This window comes from Phoenix dactylifera, chromosome 8, assembly GCF_051530095.1.
Source record: "Phoenix dactylifera cultivar Ajwa chromosome 8, Ajwa_hap1_PhDact_Kaust_v1.1, whole genome shotgun sequence".
NCBI lineage: Eukaryota > Viridiplantae > Streptophyta > Magnoliopsida > Arecales > Arecaceae > Phoenix > Phoenix dactylifera.
The window spans coordinates 6,261,528-6,267,918 of NC_143197.1; the positions used below are offsets into that span (position 1 = coordinate 6,261,528).

At 37.2% G+C, this 6,391-nt stretch overlaps 1 long non-coding RNA gene across 1 annotated transcript; it reads right to left on the bottom strand.

Moving 5' to 3' along the window:
- Window positions 1-269: 269 nt before the first annotated feature.
- On the bottom strand, window positions 270-3,819 carry LOC108511117 (uncharacterized). Its single transcript, XR_015967851.2, has 2 exons — window positions 1,295-3,819; window positions 270-963 (listed from the first exon to the last, which is right to left on the bottom strand). It is a non-coding gene; the product is annotated as an uncharacterized LOC108511117 (long non-coding RNA).
- Between the last annotated feature and the right edge of the window lie 2,572 nt (window positions 3,820-6,391).

Consider the following 6,391-nt stretch of genomic DNA (forward strand, 5'->3'; position numbering starts at 1 on the left):
CTTCATCTTGTCTTCCATTTCACAATAAAAAGAGAGAAATAAGCCTTCATCTTATTTCCAAATTTTAAGCACAATGCGCATAAGAGATGGATCCTCGCATCTTCATCTTCTGGTTTTTCCAAGAAGCTGCTATCCCAGTCCACAACATATTGCTTTTGAGAGGGATCCACATGTCGCACCGTATCCAACAAATGCTGTCCTTTAATACCTCCCATTAGTTAAGCAATCAAAAGTTTCTTTGAAAATTTTTCAGAGTTAGCATCAGTGTGGAAGTGTCCAAATTAACCGTCCTTTCATTTCAGCAGCACCAGTACTTTCCATACAGCAATTAAGAAAATATGAAAAGAAAGATCTGACTTCGGTAACAAAGTCACAAAATGCTTCAGAAAAGATGATGCTAAATTTTGTCATGAATGTTGAGCTGTAGGCCAGTGTTCAACCAATTGCTTTCAGCTAGCGTTGATTCCTCAGCTGTGATGCCTTACTGCTGTTCCACAGCTTGACTTGAATACTCTATGCTATCCACTCTATGGCCTTTTGCCCTCCGCTCTTATATGATCTCTCCTCTTCCCTTTTCTGGAGTAATCAATCACTTCTTTTAGTTAGGGAAAAAAATGGAGGACTTTATTGACTCACGGCCATTAATTCCTGCGAAGCAAAACAGTGTTTGGATATCATATCATACATTCGAGAAACATACACGACTGGTTTCAATAAACATTAAAAAAAAAATGGAAGAAAAGGATATCTAAAGAGAATATTTGCTCTCTATATCCTACCATGTTGAGATTTCAGAAAAATCGCAACTATAAAGAATGCTGGTTCTACAGATAGCGTCTCTTGAATAAAAGTTAAAATCTAAGTGATGTGCTTTGGGCAAACCAGACTTTGGTCTGCTGGTTGGCACCTGCCTCAGCGCTTGTGCTGGAGAGAGGTCTTAATCTCAACACTTTCATCATTATTCTAAGAAATTTAAAAAAAATGTAATTAGTTTTGCAGTGAGGTGTGTTCTTCTGGAAAGAAATAGTATGGCTAAAGACATACAATGAATGTGATTGTGCCATGCAAACTTGCTGCAAATTGAACTTCTATTACAACATTTTCTAATGTTTGTCATCCAAAAAACGGAAACATTTTCTGATATTGCATGATGTTGCTGCAAGCATGCATGCGGTGGCTTGTATCATGGATGTCTAAAACTGAAATATGGCTAGATTAAATATCTATTGGTGCTCGAAGACTGAGCTATTTGGTTTCAGAAAGCTGTATATGGGAAACAGCATCGGATGAGTACCACGTTCAATGGACGGACTCTCGATCTTGTTTCCATCGATGAAGCTGAAGTCTTAGCAGCAGAATGTTTCATCAAATATTAAAATTATGAGAGTTACAAGTGAAACGTGATATCAAATACTAGAACCAAAACTTACATGTCGCTAGTAAAAGGTAAGTTGTCGGGAAGGTTAAAACGTACCTTGTCTGCTAGAAGAAATAAGGGTAGACAATATCATGTACCTCTCTCTCTCACTCTCTCTCAAATCTCTCTGAAATTAGAGAATCCATGAGCACATGTGATGAATCCCTATAACTGACAAAAACAATGTACTACAAAAGAATGTGAAATCGCTGCATAAATATATGATTCATGGTCATTTAATAATCCTCCTAGCACTAAATAATGCTAAAATATTGGGGGATCATCCTAACGAGAGTAACACATTTGTGCTGAATTTTTAGCAGATAAAGAAAAGGAAATGATGCACAAATGGATATATCGGTCAGTCTCCAAATCCTTATTATGGAACTAATACAAGAAGTTAGAAAAGGGAACAAAGTATTGATCAAAAACCCAAGAGCTGGAAGAATCCTACGAAAAAAATCATATGACAAAAGATCACAGTGTAAATTTAGCATATATATGTGTGGGTTATTTGCCTGGTAAAAGAGTGTTGGTAAGCTAATATTTAAAAATAGGACTCACATCAACCAATGATCTCATTAACTCCTGCTACATAATCTAGCAATTGTACCAGACATCAAAAAAAAAAAAAAAAAAAAAAAAAACAGCAGGCATCATTAGTCCAAATCGATCTTGCCAAGAGCTTCAATAATCATTGTGCCGTGAAACTGTCATTTCTGCTTGTGTACCAAGGATTATTTTTAACCGAATAATTAATCAGTACAATGGGATATAAGCCATGATATTTCCCAATTAAGGGGTCGTATCTTGACCTGCGAGCAAAGGGATGTTGGCTATTTGAATCGAGCCTAATTCCAATATCTATAATGTTCTACTTTGCGAGATGATTTTAATTTGGAGTTAAGGGTACTGCAAAAAGCCGTCAAATGAATGTAGACTGGAAAGGTTAGCAAATCAACATACACACACACAGAGAGAGAGAGAGAGAGAGAGAGAGAGAGAGAGAGAGAGAGAGAGAGAGAGAGAGAGAGTGATAAGAAATGGCCCCTTCAGTCCATAAGTGGAGAGCACGCCCAGAACAGATGACAAGAATCAAAACCTTTAGCAGGTAGAAAGCTCCTTCTTTCTAATGTGTATTATCATTCAATGTAACCAAATTAATGTTAATAAAGTATAGGGTAGGTCTCCTTCCCTCTTCATCGAAAAAAAGAAGTAACCAAATTAAATCATGGAAATTAAATCTAAAAATGCACGGAGTAAACTCTAATCTAAATCAAAAGGATGGCACTTAACAGCCACAGGAAGCAATACTCAAATTTGAATTGTATTACTTGAATTTGAATTGTATTTCACATAGACCTATTAATTAGCACGAATATATTGATCTGAATGGAGCATATTGCTAACAAAATGGAGAATCTTAAGAAAATGTAATGTACCTGTTACTGTAAGAGCTACAAAAAATGATACAGAAATATCAAGCATTTTTTTTTTGTCTGATAAAAACTGTTGTTATGCTCAATCAATAGCACGCCAAGAATTTAAGAACAACTCCTGGAATTGGGTACCATACAAGCAGTGTCATCACAGGACTCGCATGAGGAGCAGGAAAAAATGTGTAGCCAAAGACAACTTGCCGGCCTCTTTCTTCAAACTTCCTTCAAAGGAGGAACAGGAGAATTCTATTGAAGGGTCGGCAAGTCATCCTTGGCTGCACCATTGCTTCCTGAACCTAATGTGAAGCCACGGATGAGAAGAGAACGGCTGAAGTATCAACGGCTTGATTCTCCCAAAAAGGCATATAAGACAAACTAGTATAGTAGCGGTGCTGGTAGCAGTGGTAGCAGCAGCAATAACAATAGCAGGAGGAGGAGGAGGAGGCGGAGGAGGAGGAGGAGGAGGAGGAGAAGAAGAAGAAGAAGAAGAAGAAGAAGAAGATCTAGATGACGAAAGTCATAGGAACCAATGAATAATAAAGGGAAAGGATGGAGACAGAAGGGGGGGTTAAGGGTTCTTATATAGAGTTGTGTGAAGTGGTGGGGATTCAAATTGAAGTGGCCGAGCATCTTGGTGCATTATCTCCAATCGAGGTGATGAGGACAGCTCGTAGAAGATGTAGTTTTAGCCCAACAGAATAAAGAGCAAGTAATAAAGGTCTCACCATGCCTTTCTGAGTGTGGGTGCATGTAGGTGTGTGTGCACCAACTATATCGTGTATTTCCATCTTTCCATAACAAAAAGATTAATCCTTGCAAGAAGATTTCAGATAAGAAAATATGACACATTAGAGAGGAGATTATCCGCATTTAACCAACTTAATTGCAATGATAATCCTACTAGTCCTCTTAGTTATGCTAAAGTTAAAGGAAAAGAGAAGATGGAGAAATTAATGGAGAAACCTCTTTAAACAGAAGTTGATTGCAGAAGAAACTACAAGGAATTCGGTACAAAGAACACGATAAAAGGTGGATTCCTTACCAATGAGCAACTGATCTGAAGAATATTTAGCCATTCAACGGGAAATCTGATCGTAGATCGTAGGATCTGAACACCAATGGAGAAGTCAATATCCCTTTTTCTGATAACATATTGACTTTTGATTAGCACTGGTAATGAGAAACGGTCAAGTGGTATCACGGAGCAGACATAATTCTCTGCACCTTTGCAGCGTCCCTTCAACGTCACCGAAGGCCAGCACAGAAGGATGGCAAATAAAATAAAATATAAGATAATTAATGAGAAGAGGACAACATAGCATATAGATTTACATCAAAAAAGAGAGAAAAAAGGCATATTAGATGAATTCTGCTATTATTGGAATTTTGTTCTCTTAAACACCCTCAAGGTTAAGAGGTCCTTCTTAGATGCACATGGAGGAGGAAGAGGAACTCATCTCGGTAGAAATGAGATTACTAGGAGGTAAAAATCTAGGGAAGAGAGGGACTCGGCAATCAAGGCTTGGTTTTGATACATCCAAGGCTCGTTTGATTCCTTTTTCTTTCATTCATCAGGGTGGAGTAGAACTGCTTCGTCTCTTGGTCCGCCAAAAGGATAAAAAGATGGAATCTCTTTTATGGTCACAGGGGTCATTTTCTCGCCAATATCACACATTTGAATCCTGATAGCAATGGCTGCAGAAGTTACAGCTTCCATCAGTGCCTGCTTGCAAGTCTGATACCTTTCAGTCTATAGTTAAAAGGGACGCATCATCTGCACCTTATCGCTAAGTGGGGTCGCACAAGGTGATGGCCTCATGGCCGGAATAGAAGCAGATCCCCATGCAGACAATCTCTTTTATGGATTTTGTACCGAGGGAAAAGCGGAAAGGGAGGCCAATATGGATGGGGAAATAGGAAAGGACGTGTGCAAGTAGCTGTGGAAGAGACAACGGAATATAGGTGAACTGGGACTATGGAGCATGAGGGGTAGGGCCGCATACTTCGCACCAAACGAAGGCACCTTTCATTCTTGGCTAGGATGAAGGGGAAGCGGCATCCAAAGAAAAGAAAAGAAAAGAAAAAATTTGAAGGAAAACATAAAAAAAGCAAAGTGTTGGTGTGTAAGTTATGCTAAATGATTCCCTCTAGTGTGCTCATGGAGGGCAAATTATTGGATTTTTTTTCTCTCTTTTGTTGCCACTCATGACGAAGAAAAGATCTTTTTCCATTGTTATTTTTTTTCTGAAACCAGTGGAAATGGATTTTATGCCCTTTTCATATAAAAATAGTAAAAGATTTGATTGAAATTAGAGATTTCAAATGAAGTGCGTGAGATATATTTTGAAATGAAAACCAGGAAAGTTTTTATGGTCCATCATAGGCATCTCTTGGAACTTTCAAATTTAGCAAATGAATGTACTGCCGACCCGCAAAACTTTAATATAAAATAAATGAAGTGGGGTGCTCCGGGGAAATGATAGAATAACCATGCAAAAAGCCATGGGAGAATTTCAAAGCGCGTCACAGCATCTAAAGCAACTCTGGAATTCGAGCTGATGAGGCTACTTTTTTTTATATTAACATGTTGTGAGATTCTAGATTATTTCACGAGATAGGTAGCTAGAAACTTCACTTTTGGGCATGAGAGAAGGGACCGTTTCATCCAAGTTAGGTGGTAAAGATTAGACATAGGACAACTTGTATGAGGGCCCATCCACCAGTAAATTTGGATAGCTATGTAAATACGAAAAAAATTAAATAACATATTTCGGCTATTTTTTTTGATAAAAATTTTAAATTACTATAAATAGTATTAGAGCAGACTTACTATATAGACCAATGTAAACTAGAGAGCATTGCAACAAAGGCTCATTTGGGTGACAATTGACTGGTTATGGTTTTTGTATTTAGATTTGAATGAATAAACACGTATGAGATAGGACTATCCAAGATCTATTTAATGCATAACCGATGTAGGATTAAATCATACCTATATAGGTGCTCACACCGTGGTATATGCACCTTGTGTCTCTATCGAGATGATTATTTTCAAAGAAAAATATAATTGATGCACCAATAAAGAAAGGTATATCTAGTGATTTCTCTCCGAAAAACATTAATATCATTTTTAAAACTAATCGGAGTTTTGATAGTAACTTAGTTATTGCAGCGAGTCCTCTACCACTAAAGTTGCAGAAATTTGTTCTAAGATTCTAGTAGGCTGAGAAAATATATTTAACATTTTGTTTCCACTTAAATAAACCATTGTCGAGTCATAGCCAATAAAAATCTACTACATATTATTTACCAAAGAAAAGAAAAAAAAAATCTATTACACATCCAAGGTGTTAAAATTTTCAATAAGATAGCACATGACTAAAACATAAGCAAATAGTTTTTTCTCCAAAAAATATAGTTTCTTGTTCATAGTCACTATCAATACTTTATTTAAAATTTTGGTCATGTATGTGTTTTTGGTTGTTAACTGTTAGATTGCAACACACTGTACTAAGGCCCCGTTTGGTAGAGCCTT